Source organism: Notamacropus eugenii, chromosome 2, assembly GCF_028372415.1.
Source record: "Notamacropus eugenii isolate mMacEug1 chromosome 2, mMacEug1.pri_v2, whole genome shotgun sequence".
NCBI classification, from domain to species: domain Eukaryota; kingdom Metazoa; phylum Chordata; class Mammalia; order Diprotodontia; family Macropodidae; genus Notamacropus; species Notamacropus eugenii.
In genome coordinates this window covers 445,636,796-445,655,277 of record NC_092873.1, presented here as the reverse complement: position 1 = coordinate 445,655,277, position 18,482 = coordinate 445,636,796, and positions in this window count along the sequence as shown.

The window sequence follows — 18,482 nt, the reverse complement described above, 5'->3', positions numbered from 1 at the left end:
GTTGGCAGAAATACATTTGAAAGAAAGATTTTTGATGAAATGTGTTGTAGACAACAGTAACTTTTCATGTTAACAATATAATTCCCATGTCTGTACGCAGTAGTTCATTCATTCCCTAAAACATGTGTTAGCTGTCATGTAGACACAGCCAATGCTGCTATTTCAATATTAAATCATTTTGATAAGCATATTTTGTCATCTATGCAGTATAATAATGCCTACTACAGAACATATTTTTTGAAATTAGTTCAGAAGTTCACAACCTCCCTTGAAATAAATGGAAATAACCTGAGATTTCAGAGAATTAAACTATAGTGACTAACGTGGCATCAATGCCTTTTAACTAATTTGCTAGGCTGCATGTCTTCCTTGTTTGTACTGATTGTGTATGTGTGAGAATTTTAAAACATACATTGCTGATGATTAGAATGGTATCAAATTCTCTGTTCAATAAATCATCCTCTTCTTATGGGTTCCTATAGAATACTTAAATAATCCTGTAAGCTGGAAGAATAATTGGGGCAAAGCTAATGGACAAAATAAGACTGAGCTTTCTCAGGATTGCAAGAAGGCTAAAGGGTTGAAGATAAAACAGATTAGTTAAAAAAAGAATGAAAAGGAACATTTAAAGGCTACTGTCAGAAGAGGATATTATTTAATATAATAATATTTATAATAATATTATTATTAGGATAAATGTGGTTGTATTGTAAGTTTCTAAGGTAGTAGATCCTAAAGCAAATTCGAAAAATATTCTAAGAGATTATTCAGTGAATCAAAATATTAAGGTAAAAGTCAAGAAAACAGGCACAAATCAAAGGTCTGCTCCAAAGAACTGACCTCAGTCTGAACAAATAGTGAGTAAACCAGGAAATTTAAATAAGACTGGAACAGGTCTGGCAAATGTGTATGAATCAAACACAGACAGAAAGATATATGTGTGTTCCTTAATTGGAGGAATGTGTTACTTAATAAATCTGTAAGTGAAGAGGGAATTGTCCAGGGCTTTACTTAAGACTGTGCAGAGCTGGGTTTGCAGAGGCAGCAAGGGCAGATTGGTTCTTTGTTAGAATATATATTCATATATCAGGTCAGAGGGACTCAGCTGACACTCTGTCCTGGCCCGTGGGTTAGAAAATGCAAAATACTTAATAAGGTCCATTCTAGGATCAGCTCTTCACAGTATGCAATTTACATACTTGAGATTCATAATACTCTTTATGAGATTCATGGTAGTCTCTCTCTCTCTCTCTCTCTCTCTCTCTCTCTCTCTCTCTGTCTGTCTCTCTGTCTCTGTCTCTGTCTCTGTCTTTCTCTGTCTCTCTCCCTCTCCCTCTCCCTGTGTGTGTGTCTGTGTGTCTGTGTGTGAGCATGTGTCCAATGGTTGGGTTTTTGGGAGAGGAATCTGGCATTGAAGAGTCAATTAAGGCTCTAAAGAAGGGTTCATAACCTGGGGAACTTAAAATTGTTTTAAAACTTCGATAATTGTATTTTGACCTCATTGATTTCCTTTTTTAATCCAATATATTTTATTTTGTTCATTTAAAAATATTACTTGGAGAAAGGGTTCATTGGCTTTACTAGGTTACTACTAGGTTCGATGACACACATGCACACACGAAAAAAATTATTCCTGTTCTAGAGAGTTTGTAGGTAGCTTAGTTTTCACTTACATTAATCTCATGTTGATGTGACTAATGATACTTCAGGAAAGGAAACAAGGAAGTTATGAGTTTAACTCAGAGCACAAGTCCAGAACTGATACAGAATCGAGTTCAATTTGAGGGTTTATAAATAATTAAGAATGTTCTCTATGATCTGTATATGTTTTAGAATACTCTGGGAAAAATACAGATTATGACTCATTTTTGCTCTCCCTTAAGATTACTAACTTTCCTACTAAACAAACCAAGGTTTCCAATCAATGTGTAAACATATGCTGCCTATAGTTCATGGGTTCTCCAAACATAAGTTTCACAAAGATTATTCTTCAATCACAAAGGCTGAATCTAAAGGATCAGTTTCTCTCTGTTGTATTAACTCTACTATGGAGCTATATTCAAGGAACATTTCCAAAATAAGACTTAAGTTTAGCTGTTATTCCAACTAATCCCTTTTTATTGACATGGAATATGGTCTCCAAATTTTTCATGCATGCTCAGTAACCAGTAGGGTTTGGCATATCTCAAAGTCTTTATTCCACCCTACAGAAAAATGGAGGACTGAAAAGACTGATAGGATGAACAGAAACAGAAATACAAACCACTCAAATAGTCTGTCAGTTCCTCATAAAAGGGAACAGAACCCATGTTTGGATTAGGGGAAACTATTTGTCATTCCAACGAGCCCCCTTTCTCATAAAGCCCTACTTAAGACTCCGTAAGACTCTGTGGTCTTAAGACCATCATCATAAAACTCCATACCACCCTGTGGTGGTGATCTGGTATTTGATGAATGAGTATATCACCTTCTCATTAGACTTATACTATCTGGTGTGTCTCTCCAGATGTTGGGGACTGCATGGAAATTATGCAGATTTTCCCCCTGTCTTTTCTCCAAGAAATACATTGTATCAGTACATCCTCTGAAGACATGGGTTTCATAAATACTGCCCATGAACCATCTTCTCAGGCCATAACCTCACATGGTTAACAATGCCATGTGCTTCTGTCTTCTCTACCCGTTACTATTCCTACTGAGTTTTGAGAGTTTTGAGGACTCCCTCCTACGTGCCTTGGTGCATTCTAGAAGATACAAGGGAAAAAGTGAATGGAGAATGAGCAAAATGAAAAAGGTAATATGATAGTTTACACAACTTGCTTCTAGAGACAATAGAAGTAGGAGTGGACCTCTAAGCCAGCAAATCCCAAGGAGCTGACCTGTAATTTGCCCACACAATGAGCTGTTAAGATAATTGGGAAATTCCACAAATTTACTGGTAACTGCCTTTAGATGTATAACATTTATTTTCTATTGTAATATATGCAGAAGGGGGTAGCATCTCAGTCTCTTTAACAAAGTAATAAGAAATACGCCTCATTTGCTTTTTATCCCAGAATTATTTAGTATGAAACCTCAGAAATTCATGACACTGATAGAGGAAGACTAAGGGAAAACCCAGAATTCTGATGCTGCTCTCGTTGGTTCAGTGGCAAGTAAGGGGTCTGCATCTCATCTGCTCACTGCTTCATCTGTTTACTATTTCATTTTCTGCCTCTGCCAATTGCTGCTGCTATGTCACCTGTCTGGAACTGCCATTAATCTCTTTCAGCTCATGGCTTCACAGCTCCATGTTCACCAACCAACAGTAGGAGATTTTGGTGGCTTCTGCCATTCCTTCATCTGTCTCAGGAAATCTTAGAGGAAACCACTGCCGCCTTCTGTCAGTAGAAAGTAGCAAGCAGAAAATAACACTAGACTTGAAGTCAGAAAGTCCTGAAGTCCAGCCTCCAGCCTCTGACACTTCATAGCTGTCTGGTTGTGGGAAAATCACTTAACTTTTTTCTGCTTCAGTTTCTCCATCTGTAAAATGCATGGCACCTATCCCCCAGATTGCTGTGAGTAGAAAAAGAGATAACATTTGTAAAATGTTATATAAATGCTTATTTCTATCAATATTGCTTTCAGAAAACTTTCTCCTGTATATCTCATATTTCCTCATCTTCCTTCTTTTTCCCACTGGCCCATGCCTAGTACTTTTCTACAATATGCCTGTAGTCCATAGAATTCTCTGGAAACTGGGTTTTTTCATACTAAACATCAAGTCTGATTTAAGTCTTAAATGTTCCCCATTTGCCTCCTTCTGTAGCTCTAGAAAACAAGATAACAAGGAGGAAGAAAGGTATAAAGAAATGATCATTAATTGTTTCCATGAATGTCTGCTTTGGGTTTTTCTGTTTCTTTTTCCCTGAATGTCTGCATATGGGTCCTTTAAACTTGACCATGGAGCCAAAATAAATCATTTTAAGTTGTCAACAAGCACTTATTAAATGTTTTCTATGCACTAGAGAGAGTCGTTTTATAAGCATCCTTCTGCATTATACCTTTACTGATTACCCCAATGACTAGCAGGGGGTAGGAAACCTGCAATCTGGCGGTCATGTGGCCCTCTAGGTCCTCAAGTGTGGCCCTTTGACTGAATCCAAACTTAACAGAACAAATTCCTTTAATAAAAGAATCTATTCTGTAAAATTTGGATTCAGTCAAAAGGCCTCACCCAAAAACCAATGAGGTCATATGTGTCCTTAAGACCATAGGTTCTCTACCACAAGCTAGAGCTTTCCTTCCAAGCTCAGCAGGATCTACCTTGTAAGGGTTTATTATATACATGTATACATATGTATATGCATGTTGTTTACCCTGTTCAAAAATCAGTGCCTTTAGGATTGGGGTTGTTTCACCTTTCTCTTTATTCCCAGCCTAGCATAGCATACACTGGCCACTAGCCTATGCTTAGCACAGGGTCTACCATATAGTAAGATCTTAATCGGGGCAGCTAGGTGGTGCAGTGAATAGAGCACCAGTACAGGAGTCAGGAAGACCTGAGTTCAAATCTCACCTCAGACACTAGACACTCACTAGCTGTGTGATCTTGGGCAAGTCACTTAACCCCAATTGCCTCATCCAGGGTCATCTCCAGTCACTCTGATGAGTGTCTGGTCACTGGATTCAGATGGCTCTGGAGGAAAAGTGAAACTGGTGACTTGCACAGCTTTCCCTCACTCAAAACAAAGTCAAGTGCAAGTCATGTCATCATTTCTGTGATGGTATGGTCTTCTTTGACAACAAAAAACGAACACACACGAGACCTTAATAAATACTTGATTGGTCAATGAAACATCCAAGTAGAATGTTAGGGAAGGAAAAGGAATTCAAAATAGTCATTCCTGACCTCAAGTCAAGTGCTATTTTCCTCTTCCCCTGACATACATAAAAGACATTTTAGTATATTGTGCACAGTTTGCCATGCCATATTTTTTTAAAATTTTTAAAAAATAAAATTTTTATAAAAAGGTCATAAATAACCTTGAAAGTCTATAATCAGGATAATAAACAAAAGAGGTAACTAGGCTCATTGTATAAAGTATTGGGCCTGAAATCAAGAAGACTCATCTTCCTGAGTTCACATCTAGCTTCAGACACTGACTAGCCATTTGAGCCTGGGCAAGTTGCTTATCCCTGTTTGTCTCAGTTCCTCATTCATAAAATGAACTGGAGAAGAAAATGGCAAACCACTCCAGTATCTTTACCAATAAAACCACAAATGGGGCCCCAAAGAGTCAGACACTACCGAAATTACTAAACAATAACAAGAGAATTGTTAAAATGAAGGGCCTTGAATACAGGCTATTTGAATAATGCTTGAAGAAACTGAGACTATTTAGCTGGGAAATGAAAAATATCTGAAGAAGAATTTGTCTTTTGTTACTTGAAGAGATGTCACCTGGAAGAAAGGTTAGACTTTGTTACCTGGCCCCAGAGGATAGAACTACAAGCACTGGGTATGTTAAAAAGAAGCATACTTTAGTGTTGGTGTTGGGATGGAGGGGGGTTGGAGGAAGGAAGGAATCTAACTGCTAGAACTGCCCCAAAGTGGAATGGGCTACCTTAGAAAGTAAAAGGTACAGCCTCATTGGAAGTCTCCATGGAAGCTGTCGAATTGTCATGGGAATTCTTTTTAGTACATAAATTGTGTTACATAGGCCTGAAATCTCTTTCATTTCTTAAATTTTGAGGTTCTATGATTTTTTTTAATTCATGTTTAGGCTACATTCATACACATATAAATATTTTAATCTATAGACTCTTCCAGTCTTAAATTCTGCTTATACTGTATATATAGAGAGAGATAGGGAATTTAGTCTACATACATATGCATGCACATACATAGATAAATACTGTGATTTCATTTCTCCTTTTAACAAAAGAAAAGACAAAATTAGAATTTGATGAAAAACTATACTTGATGCTTTCCAAAAGCCCTTGATGACAGTCAAAGTGATTACAAATTACGAAAGGACATGGAGAAGCATACATTCAGATATAAAGTGCTGCCAGGTGCCATTATCAGGTCACTTTTAAATGTGACAATAGTAATGGAAAAAAACAGAGAGAGGAGTAAATAATTATGAGTTTGCTTCACATGCAAGATCTTTTAATGGTGCATATGTCATGGGAAGTTTCAGTCTATTTAATCTGATAATACTGGAGAAGCTAAGAAATGGTTCAGGGGGAAAATACTATAAATCTTTTTGTTCTAACAGTTATTTGATGGGCAACTAGTAAGGAATAGATTTTCATCAGCATTGTTTTATAACCTAAATATGTTAAAAATTCTTTTTTTTTTTTCAGATTTCAAGAAAAAGAGCATCATATTAGTTACATTGGTTGGAGTTAGGGGTTTGAAACTCCACTGTTATACCTATAAAACTTATCTCACAACCACTGGGAACAAAAATGATTCCACTACTTCTGCCTTATCTGTCAGTAGATGGACAGGAAGGCACTTATTTTAAGTAATTTCTTGATCCTCAAGACTACTCTTAATAACCACATTCTAAATAAAAATAAATAAATATTAAAAAAAAAAAAAAAAACTAAGCCGGAACTACCTTTGAGATGAAAATATTTTGCTAAATCATGTTATATATTGCCATTTGGGTTGTGGGTGAACTAGGTAAGATTGTTGCATTTTATTCATCTGATAATCTAGATATACTGCAAATATCTACATATATGCATCATCTAGGGACAACATCAATACATTAAGGATTTTGCGAATGTGGGAAATTCCATGGAATGAACTCCCAAGTTGAACATATTAGACAGTTTTAAATTGGGAAATATCACCAGAAAAAAAATGAGCTATTTTAACAGATCCCTGAGACCTTTTAAGATCTCCTTAATGTCTACCAGTCAGCAAACATTAATCAAGTGTTTAATATGTGCCCAGAAATTGTGCTAATGTAAATACTGTGAATACAAACAGAATAAAAAAGAAATACAGCCCCTGCCCTCAAACAACTTATATTTTAATGTGGAAGACCAAGTATGAAAAGGTGATATAGAAGGGATTGGGTAAAGAGTAGACTTTGGAAGAAGATATAAGAAATCTGAAGAATCAAAAGTAGAGCCAAGAAAGGAAGTAAGGAAGGAGCGGGTATGGCTGGCATTTTCCTTTAAATGGTTATAGGAAGAACTCATCAATCAGGGAAAAGTGCTGAGAACTGGCAGAGAATGAAGCCAGGATTGAAACTGGAAGAGAAATAATATTCTCCTCATTCCTAGAACTTCCCCAATCAGAGTCTGAGAACGTCAGAAAAGTCAGTCTTTCAATTAGCATTTATTAAACACCCACTGTATGCCAAGCACCATGTTAATAACTAAGGATACAAAGAAAAACTCTCAAAGAGCAGTCTATGCTGGATAAATTGGAGATAACAGAGGGAAAGCACCAACATAAAGGAGCAAATCAGGAAAATATTCTTTCAGAATGCAGGACTTTAGCTAAACCTTCAAAAAAGCCATGGAAGTGGGAGACAGGCATGAGTGGGGAGAGGCAGAAATACAGAGACATGTGAGGCAGTCAGAGAGAATGTACTCTCAGGATGCAGTGTTGCGTGCAGTGTTGCAGTATTGACCAATGTCAATAGATAGCAGAGTAGGTGGGTAGGGGAGTCTAAGGTATAAGAAGACTAGAAAGGGTCCAGATTATAGAAGACCTTGAATGGCAAATAGAGGATTTTTTATTTGATCCTAGAGGTAATACAAAACATTGGAGCTGGAGAATAGTAAGGGTGGAGTGGGGTAGCATGCTCAAATTTTCTCCTTAGAAAGATTGATTTGAAAAAAAATTGACAGAAAAATTTCAAGAATGAGAACCAGGTTGTTCTAAAATTTTTATTCTTTGAATTCTGAGGAGTCATTCTGTAAGGAAGGATCCTATCTAAATTCAGCTGTTTGGGATTTAAAATATTCTAAAATCTGACTCCAACCTACCCTTTCAACCTCATTATATATTACTTCCAGATACTCTATAGTACAATCAAACTGGCCTTCCCATCTTTGCTGTTCATCATAAACAATATTTCATCTCTCAACATACCACTTTTTATTCCCATAATACTTTATACCTCGCATTAGGGAAATATAATTCCCAAATATTTAAAACAGAGTATCAACCCAAAGAGCAATGAAGAGATAAACTGTGGTTATTACAACAAATGCATATAAGTAGAAACATAAAATATCATCATAGACACACACACACACATATAACAAGGAGAAAATCATTTAAGTATTGACAGCAATGGGTAACAGATCAACAGCTTTTATGTTGCACTGACACTGTATTAATATTAAAAGTCTAGAAGAAAGACTCTCATGCACTACCTGACCATTGAAAAAGTACTATGGTTACATGGAAGATTAACACACAAATAGAAATAAAAATGGTAGAGGAATAAATAGGTAAAGAAATGAAAACAAAGAAAGAAAATCATGAGAAGACAATTAACAGGCTGGTGAGAAAGGAACAACAACAACAACAACAACAAAAAACAGAAGAAAATAATATCTTAAAAAAGAGAATTGACCAAATGGAAAAAGAGCACAAAAATTCACTGGTAAAAATAACTCCTTAAATACCACAATCAGCCAAATGAAAAAAGAAGGTACAAAAGTTCACTGAAGAAAACAATTCCTTAACTGGGAAAGAAAAAGCTAATCAATCCATGGAACAACATGAACCAATTAAAAAAATCAAAAGAATGAAAAATATTGAAGAAAATGTGAAATAGATTATTGAAAAAAAAAAAACACTGACCTAGAAAATAGATTGAGGAGAGAAAATTTAATAATTCCTGTAATGCCTGAAAGCCATAATCAAAGAAAGAGATTAGACATCATATTTCAAAAAATTATCAAAGAAAACTACCCCAGTATTTTAGAACCAGAGGATAAAATATAGATTGAAATAACCTCCTTCTCCCCATCTGAAAGTATCCCCAAATGAACCACCCCAAAAATGTTATAGCTAAATCCCAGAGTTCCCAGGCCACAGAGAAAATACTTCAAGCAGCAAGAAGGAAACCATTCAGTACTATATAGACACAGTCAGGATCACACAAGATATAGCAAATACCATGATAAAGGAGCAGAAGGTTTGGAATATAACATAGATAGAAATCAGGATCTCAGACAAAGCAAAAGCAACAATAGGCCTAATTAAAAGGGATAATCAAGGAAACTATATCTTGCTAAAAGAAACCATACACAGTGAAGTGTTATTGATACTCAACATATATGCACCAAATAGCATAACATTCAAATTCTTAGGCAAAGTCAAACAAATTACAGGAAGAAATAAACAACAACTATATACCAGTGGGGGACTTCACCAATCTCCTCTCAGAGCTCGGCAAAGCTAACCGTGTGTGCTCATCCTTCGTTGCCGAAGAAGACCATGCCATCAGAGAAATGACGACATGACTTCCACTTGACTTTGTTTTGAGTGAGGGAGGGCTGTGCAGGTCACCAGTCTCACTTCTCCTCCAGAACCATCTGAATCCAGTGACCAGATACTCATCAGGATGACTGGAGGTGACCCAGGATGAGGCAATTGGGGTTAAGTGACTTGCCTAAGGTCACACAGCTAGTGAGTGTCAAGTGTCTGAGGTGAGATTTGAACTCCGGTCCTCCTGACTCCTGCCCTGGTGCTCTATCCACTGCACCACCATGAGAAAGAAGTCAATAAGATGAATAGAATCTCAGAAATTTAGATATGATAAACCTTTGGAGAAAACTGAGTGGGAATAGAAGGGGGTATACCTTTTTCTCAGCTACGTATGGCACCTTTGAAAATTGGCCATGTATTAGGGCATAAATCTTCACAAAGAAATGCAGAAAAGCAGAAGTATTAAATACACATTTTTTTCAGATCATAAGGCAATAAAAATTGCATTACATAAAGGGCCATAGAAGCACAGATTAAAAGCTAATGAGTAACTAAATTACCTAATCCTAAAGAATGAGTGGGTCAATGGACAAATCATAGAGTTAATTAATAATTTCATTAAAGAGAAAGACAACAGTGAGAAAACACACCAAAACTACAATCAGGGGGAAAACCATGTCTCTAAAAGCATATGTCAATAAAAGAGACAGAACAGATGACTGAACTGGATGTGTAATTTAAAAAAATAGAAAAATGACAAAATAAAAATCCTCAATTAAACACCAAAATGGGGATTCTAAAAATCAAATGAGATTAATAAAATTAGAAGTAAAAAAAAATTGAATAGATAAAACTAGGAGCTGGTTTTATGAAAAAAAATAATAAACCAGTAATTAAATTATCTAAAGAAAAGAAGAAAATGAAATTTCTAGTATCAAAAATTAAAGGGGTGAATACACCAGCAAGGAAGAGAAAATTAAAGCAATTATTTGTATTTATTTTGCCCATTTATGTGCCTGCAAATAACATAATCTAAGTGAAATCCATGAATAAGTATAAAAATATAAACTGCCCAGATTAACAGAAGAAGTTAAATACCTGAACAACTATATCTTAGGAAGAAAAAAAAAATGAACAAACCTTTCCTTAGAGACCTCTCTAAGAAAAATCCCTAGGACCTGATGGATTTGAAAGTGAAGTCTACCAAATATTTAAAGAACCATTAATTTAAATACTATATAAAATATTTGAAAAAAAGAGGAAAATAAGGAGTTTCATAAAATTCCTTTTATTATACAAATATAGTTTTGATACCTAAACCAAGGGAAACAAAAACAAAGATTATAGACCAATTTCCCTAATGAATAATGATGCAAAATTTTAAATAAAATACTAGCAAGGAGAGTACAGCAATATATCACAGAGATCATGCACCAGGTGCGATTTATGCCAGGGATTCAGGGTTGACTCGATATTATTAAAGCTATCAGCATAATTGACCATATCAATAACAAAATCAAAAAAATACAACACTTATTCCTATTTTAAAAAAATGAGAAAGCTTAGGAATCAATGGATCCTTTCTTAAAATGATAATTAGTATCAAAAATCAAGAATAGGCTTAATCTGTAATGGGGACAAACTTGAAGCCTTCCCAGTCGGATCACAACTAAATATTGTTCTGGAAACACTAGCTATAGCAATAAGACATTAAAAAAAAAGAATAATAATAGGAAATAAGTAAATAAACCTACAACTCTTTGCAGATAATGTGATGTTACACTTAGAGAGTCCTAGGGAGTCAACTAAAACCTAGTTAAAATATTTAATAAATTTAGAAAAGTTGCAGGATGTAAAGTACACATATATAAATCATTAGCATTTCTATATACTACCAATAAAATCCAGCAGGAAGAGATAAAAAGAAATTTCACTAAAAATAACTGCAAATAATATAACGTATTTGGGAGTCTACCTGTCAAAACAAAGCCAGGAATTATATGAACACAACTACAAAACGTTTATCACACACACACACACACACACACACACACACAGAATTAAACAACTGGAGAAATAGTAATTGTTCATGTGTAGGCTAAGCAAATATAATGAAAATGACAATTCTACCTAAATTAATTTCTTACTCAGTACCATACTAATCAAATTAACAAATTATTAGAATAATAATTAGAACATAAAAATAATATTAATTAAGAACTATATAATATTTATGTATTACATAGTATTTTTATTGTAGAATTATATAGTATACAATTCAAGGAAGGTACTTTTGACTGAAAGAAGACAACATATCCATTTATAGCTATATAAAATATATTCAGAATAAACACAAGAAAATTTTGTTAGGAAGAAGCCTGGGAGGAAAGGCCTTATGATAGATAATTTTAGAGCTATACTTTGATGGAAGATGAGGATTGCAAGAACCAGGAATTCTAAACTGGCAGAATTAATTTTTTTTTGTAATAATTTGGATAAAATACATAAATTGGTTGTGTAGGCACAGTCCTGTAACACTATGTATGTAAAAGTAAGGGAAAGTCTACATATGTATGATTTATCCATATATAAGGAAAAATAACATACTGAAAAGTTATCAGTGTGGTGTTTGAGATTCTTTAAATGACGGGGATAAATTGATAGAATAGACTACTCATTAACAAGAAATCATTCATAAAAACGAAAGTGGGGAATTCTTGATGTCACTGAAAAAAATATCATTTCCTTTAACGTAGAGTCACAATCTAAAGAAAAGTCTATACCTTATCTCATTTCTATGCTTTTAGAATGTCCTTTAGATTGAAAAGTGAAAGTTAATAGCTCTATTTCTTGCATATCTCCTGGCAAAACTCATTCCTTTCTCCCACTGATAAATCTAGGATCTTCATTTTGTGAAGAAGCCCTAACTAGCCAGCCTTCATTCTTGTTCTTTTTCTTTTTCTACCTACCCCTAATTATCTAGATTTCTGAACCCTATCCCTGGGTCGGATATCTTCTTTTTCTTTCAATGCTTTCTGATCTCTTTTGTGTGTTATCTTAACACCTTTAAAATGTAAATTTCTTGAAGTCAAGGACTATCTTACTTTTTGCTTTTATCTACATCCTACATCTTCAATGCCTCGGCATACTGTAAATGATTGGTTAATAAATGTGGTTTCCCTTTTTCTTCCCCTTATTATTATGCCTTTCCTTCCCTTCCTTTAATGTCTATCTAGTGAGATACCTAGAACTTTTTAAATTAAAATAAAATTTTAGTGTGTGTGTATAGATAAATATTTAGATATTTACTGTATGAATATAACACACATACACACATCTCATGTAAACCTGAGTTCAGAGTCTAGCTTCAAAGTATTCCATATTTTGCCTTGCTAAACACAATAAACAACCTTGCCCCCTTTTAAATCTGAGAATCCTGATCTGCATGAGATTTTTTTTTGGGGGGGGGGGGGTAGCTCATCATCATTGGAAGTATAGTCATAGTCATATCCCAAAAAATCTTAATATAATTCCACAAAACAAAGAAGAAAGGAAAAGAGAAAATCTGATTCCACATTTCTATATTTTCTTACTTTCTCACTATATAATCTTTCAGGTACATTTTATTATCAATTAATTCTGGTTAATTGAACAAACATTAGATACCTGACATATATAATCACTGTACTAGCATTAGATGTATATAATCCATGCTCTTGGCACCAGATGATTTGAATGCATGCTCATTAATACTTTTATTTTAATATAAAGACTTACATTTTTTATTTTTCCTTAAAGTATCAATTTATAGAATGTATTTTTTTACTCAAAAGATAACATTTTTATGGGTGTGCCATGTGCTAACTTGTTAGGCTGAAATTTTCAGAGGAATCTTTCTCTTTTCTCGATATAATTTCATATAGAATTTGAAAAGGCTCCAATCTAAATACATTTTAAAATGCTTTTTACTTCAGTATATCCTTGTTCTCTCCCCAACCAGGAGTTGTATCAAAAAGCCCATCATGCAACACATTGTATTACTGGCAGGTTGGCCTAATCTGGTGGCAGAGGAAAAGAAGACTAGAGGTTGGAGACATATTGAAAGTTGAAAATTGCCGATTCACATTTCAGGGACACTAATATTCAAAGAACAAATATGGAAAGCCTTGCACAGGCAGGAATCCAAAGAATTAAGTATCCAAAGTACGTTGGAGCTCATATAAACGTCAGACTTCACTAGTAGAATCACTTTGAACAAAGGCCATGGTTCCATTACTTAAAGACCTAGAATGTAAGACTCAACTCTACCCTGCTTCTATAAATGTCCTCTGTGGAGAGTTCCTTATTAGGACTAGTCTTTCACACATTGCACACAGCTGAGTTTTCTCAGCAAAGGACACTTTTAGTCAGTGTTTAGGAAATTGTCTTTCATGACATCTTATTGGAAAAGTCATATTGTTTGCCTATAAAGCACAGTTTTCTTGGCGATTATTCTTACTATTTAGTAATGTCAGTCATGTCTGACTCATTGTGACCCAATTTTGTGTTTTCTTGTCAGATAGTAAAGTGGTTTGTCATTTTCTTCTCCAGATCATTTCATAAAAGAAGAACTAAAGCAAAGAAGATTAAGTGACTTGCCTAGGGTGACACAGCTAGTAAGTATCTGAGGCTAGATTTGAACTTCAGGCCTGGCACTCTATCTATCACTCTACCACCTAGTTGCCCATTCTTCATGATATATTTTTTTAAGACTGCTATTTCTACTGATTCTGTCACAATACAATGAGTCCTAATGAAAATGGTATTATCTCGTGTTTTCTCTTTGTATTTTTTTTGGGAGGAAGACAATGGAGACAATTTCCTATTTTGTAGAAAAAAAAATTAAAATTTCAAAATATTTTATCGTCAACTAACCATAGTCTAAAATATTCTAAAGTATTTCAGTTAATAAAGATATATTAAACACTTAACATGTGGTAATCACGGTGCTGAGCAGCGGGAATACAAAGATTTCATTCATCAGTTTAACACAGAATCTCTTAATACTCATCAGTGAAATAATGAATCTAGTTGGTCAGTCAATATGTATTTATTAATGGTTTATGATGTGCCAGGTCATGCAGTATGTTCTGTGAATATAAGGAAATACAAAAAACAAGAACAACAACAACAACAAAAAAAAAAAAACTTCTTACTCTCCAGGACCTTCAGAGTAAGACATGGGACAACATATAAATAAAAAGGAACCTATGTGTACACAAGATGTATATAGAGTAAGATGGGAAATAATCTCACAAGACAAGGGACAAGTAGATTAAGGAAGGGGAAAAAACAAGGACCAGGAAAGGTCTTCTGCAGAAGGAGCAATTTGGAGGCTAGAAGGAATCCAGGGAAGCTAAGAGGCAAAGAGGGCTAATATCACGTGCATGGATTACAGCTGGTACAAAGTCACAGCAACAGGAGATGGACTATTGTGTGTAAAGAAGAGTAAGTAGGCTGGTGAATGCTCCAAACAACCATTTCCCAACTTTTAAATAAAAATGTTTTACATTATCTGCACCGAATTAAGAGAAGGTCCTACAGGTGAGATGGTATAAGAGTCAAATTTATAGATAATCAAGGGATTTTTGCTGAGAAACGTCTCCTCAAATAAATATTGTAAAGCAGTTTAAAATAATAATCCACATATATACATGCATATATACATAAGTGCATGTATGTGTGTATGTATATACATATATGTATGTAGATAGATAGATATGGATAGATACATACAGATATAGATAGATAGGTATAGATAAATGGGCAGCTACTTGCTTCAGAGTGCTGGGCCTGGAATCAGGAAGACCTGAGTTCAAATCTGATCTTAGAAACATGCTAGCTGTGTGACCCGGGGCAAGCCATGAATCCTTGTTTGCCTTAGTTTCCTCATCTGTAAAATGAACTGGAGAAGGGAATGGGAAACCGTTCCAGTATCTTTGCCAAAACAATCCCAAATGGGTTCACAAAGAGTCAGACAGGACAAAAAGGACTCAACAGCAGTTAATATCACCAAATTTTTTTTAATTGCATAGAAATGAATTTCTTTGCTTTCTGAAATTTTCTGGCTTGTCCCTCTGTTTTTACCTTAGACTAAGTAGTAGGAGAGCATAATTTTGTTTCCAAATTATACATTCCCCAAATAGGAGGTTTAATGACTTTTCTGGCAACCTCAGCTACAATACCAAGTATAGCATTGTTCTGAAAAAAACTGTTCAGTGAACAAGAGCTGCATTCTTCTTGGGTCTAATGATTACAAGAGGTATTTAGTTTTCTATTTGGACATTATTTTGCTCACATGTTCTTTACACTTTCATTTATATTATATTACAGCACAATGCTAAGTCAAGTTAAATTTAATTTCATTTTTCACAAACTTGGCTTAAATGTACATTTACATAATTGCCAGCAAATACAATCATACTGCTCCAGGTTTCTATAACCACCAAGTCATTCACACATGTAGAAAACAGAAATTAACATTTCTAGGAAATCAAATGTATTAAAATGTTTTTCCCCTAATGGAAAAAGGAGCAGGTGTGACAGTGGGCAGCATTCATTTTTCAACGTATGAAAACTATAATGATGGCATCAAGGAAAAAAATATGTTAATACAAAAGTCATGACTTAGTGTGCTATTATTAGCAAATGTGCGAACTAGAATGATAATGAGGACAAAATGACTTCAACACTTCAAGAAATCTTGTGCCTTAACACTTTGCAGGCCAAGACTTAAAACTTTAATGTACAGATTTTGACTTGTTTTCATAAATTTACAACTATTTATCTATGAAACTGAATGTTATCAGGACTATATAGTAGAAGAAAAATATTCACAAACTTCATGACAAAAAACTGCCAAAAAATCTTTTCCTTGCATACTAATTGGCAGCTAAAGAATTACAGATGCCCCAAATTCTGGTTCAATAAATAAGCCCCTACTGAATGACACTGGAGATACAAAGTCAGTTAATCTACATGCTTTCTAAAGCACTTATTTACTAAATGCCAGGCACAGGGCCAGTTGCTGGGGATATAAAGAATAACAAAGAGTCCTTGGCATCAAGAATGGTGGAGATGAAAAGGCAAAGATGAAACAGCCTTTTCCTCATGAAGTTTGTGTTATATTAAACAGATAGGTCTATAAAAAAAGTATATATAAAATAGACATGAGATTTCCCATCAACCCTCCACTGTGCTGTAGGTACTAACACTTTTCAGTGAGCTTCAGTTGAGACATATACTTAGTAATATCTAGGTTAGATAAGATTGATTTGAATCTTAAATATCAGTAATTATAGAACTATCTCCATTGAGCTTGAGTTTTTCCCATATTTCATTTCAGTTTAATGAATATCATATCCCTACTACAGATATGTTTCTAAGAGTATTTAGTGATTTCTAGACTAGACATCTTCCTCCTCCTCTTCGTCCTATCTTTGGTTTCTCCTACAATCTAATAATTCTTTCACAGTCTCTTTTGCTTTATCATTATTTATATTCACCACTTAAACTCTGGTTATATCATAAGGCTCTTTGCTGGAAGCTTTCATTTGAACTTTGAGTAAGGAATTCTCTATGACGCACTGGTAAACATCTTTGTTGAGCACATATCCCCTCTTTAATGTTTCACTTGAGTCTGATAAATATGATTGCTAAACAAAGTCCTATTTCTCATTGAACTTTTCAAGAATTGGTTAGATTTCATTTAGAAAACAATCACTTTCACTGATCCCAAGCTTTTTTCTGACACCAAAGCTTAATTTCTCAATATCAGTTTTCTACCAGTGATTCCATGTGACTCAAATCATATAACACCACAATGTCTGCAGAACTAAAATCATGGGTGGCTTAAAGTACAATGGCAAGATGCATAGTGGGTGAATATGGACTATAGAATGCTTGTAACAGTAACTTGGATAGAAGCAGGCATCTTGCCTTACTATCAAAATATTTGAGTTTTATTACTATCTCAGAAAAATATTTATTGTGACCCTGGGCAAGTCACTTTTTCACTCATTTTGGCTATTCTCTAAAACTGCAATTTGCAGAGCTTATTTACCCCAATAGAGTTTTTTTATTTGAGACTTCCCTATGCTAATGAAATCACAGTGGCAGTCCTTATCCATTCATCCATTCCCTATCTATTGTACATATATATGTGTGTATATATATATATATATATATATATATATATATATATATATATATATATATACACACACATATATATGTGTATGTGTATGTATATATATATATATATATAAATACACACACACACATATATACATATATATGTGTATATATATATATATAATATACACACATATATTTTTATGCATTGGCTATTAAGTTTAATTATGCATTTCACTTTAACTCACACACATGAACACACACCTATAGAGTAATCTACATGCTATTTTAAAGAAATAATAGGGCAAGATTTCTCAACCCACAAATGCCAAAGAGAGCTTCAAAGGTCAGTGAGAAAGCTCTTTCACCTAGGTAAGAGGGTAGTGGGGTCAGGCTCCAGTCCAGCCCCAGGGTGGCAGCAATCACTATGGCAGTGGCTACTTCTGGAGCTCTTGGCCTACACACCCTGGGAGAATCATGTGGCTGATCTGGGTCTTCCTGAGTGGCAATCTCAGGGTGGAGAAGAGTGCTGGCGTGGCAGAGCTGGTGGTAGCTGTGGAGAGGGAATTCTACCCACAATTCCAGGGCAGAAAAGAATGCATGTGGTTGCTCACAGACTAGAGTGCAGGCCAGGAGAGGAGTAAACCCCTCTCTCTTGACTATCCCACTTTGGAGGAACTGAGTACTTACAGGTCTCTAGAGACAGTTTGAGAACAGCTGCACAAAATCTCTGAAGCCTGGGGTGGTATGCCCTGCACTTGGCAAAGGATGTGAAAGTCAAATAATTGGCTGAGAAAATGCCCAAAAACCAGGAAAAAAGACTATAGAAGGTTAATTTCTTGGTGAAAAGGCATTT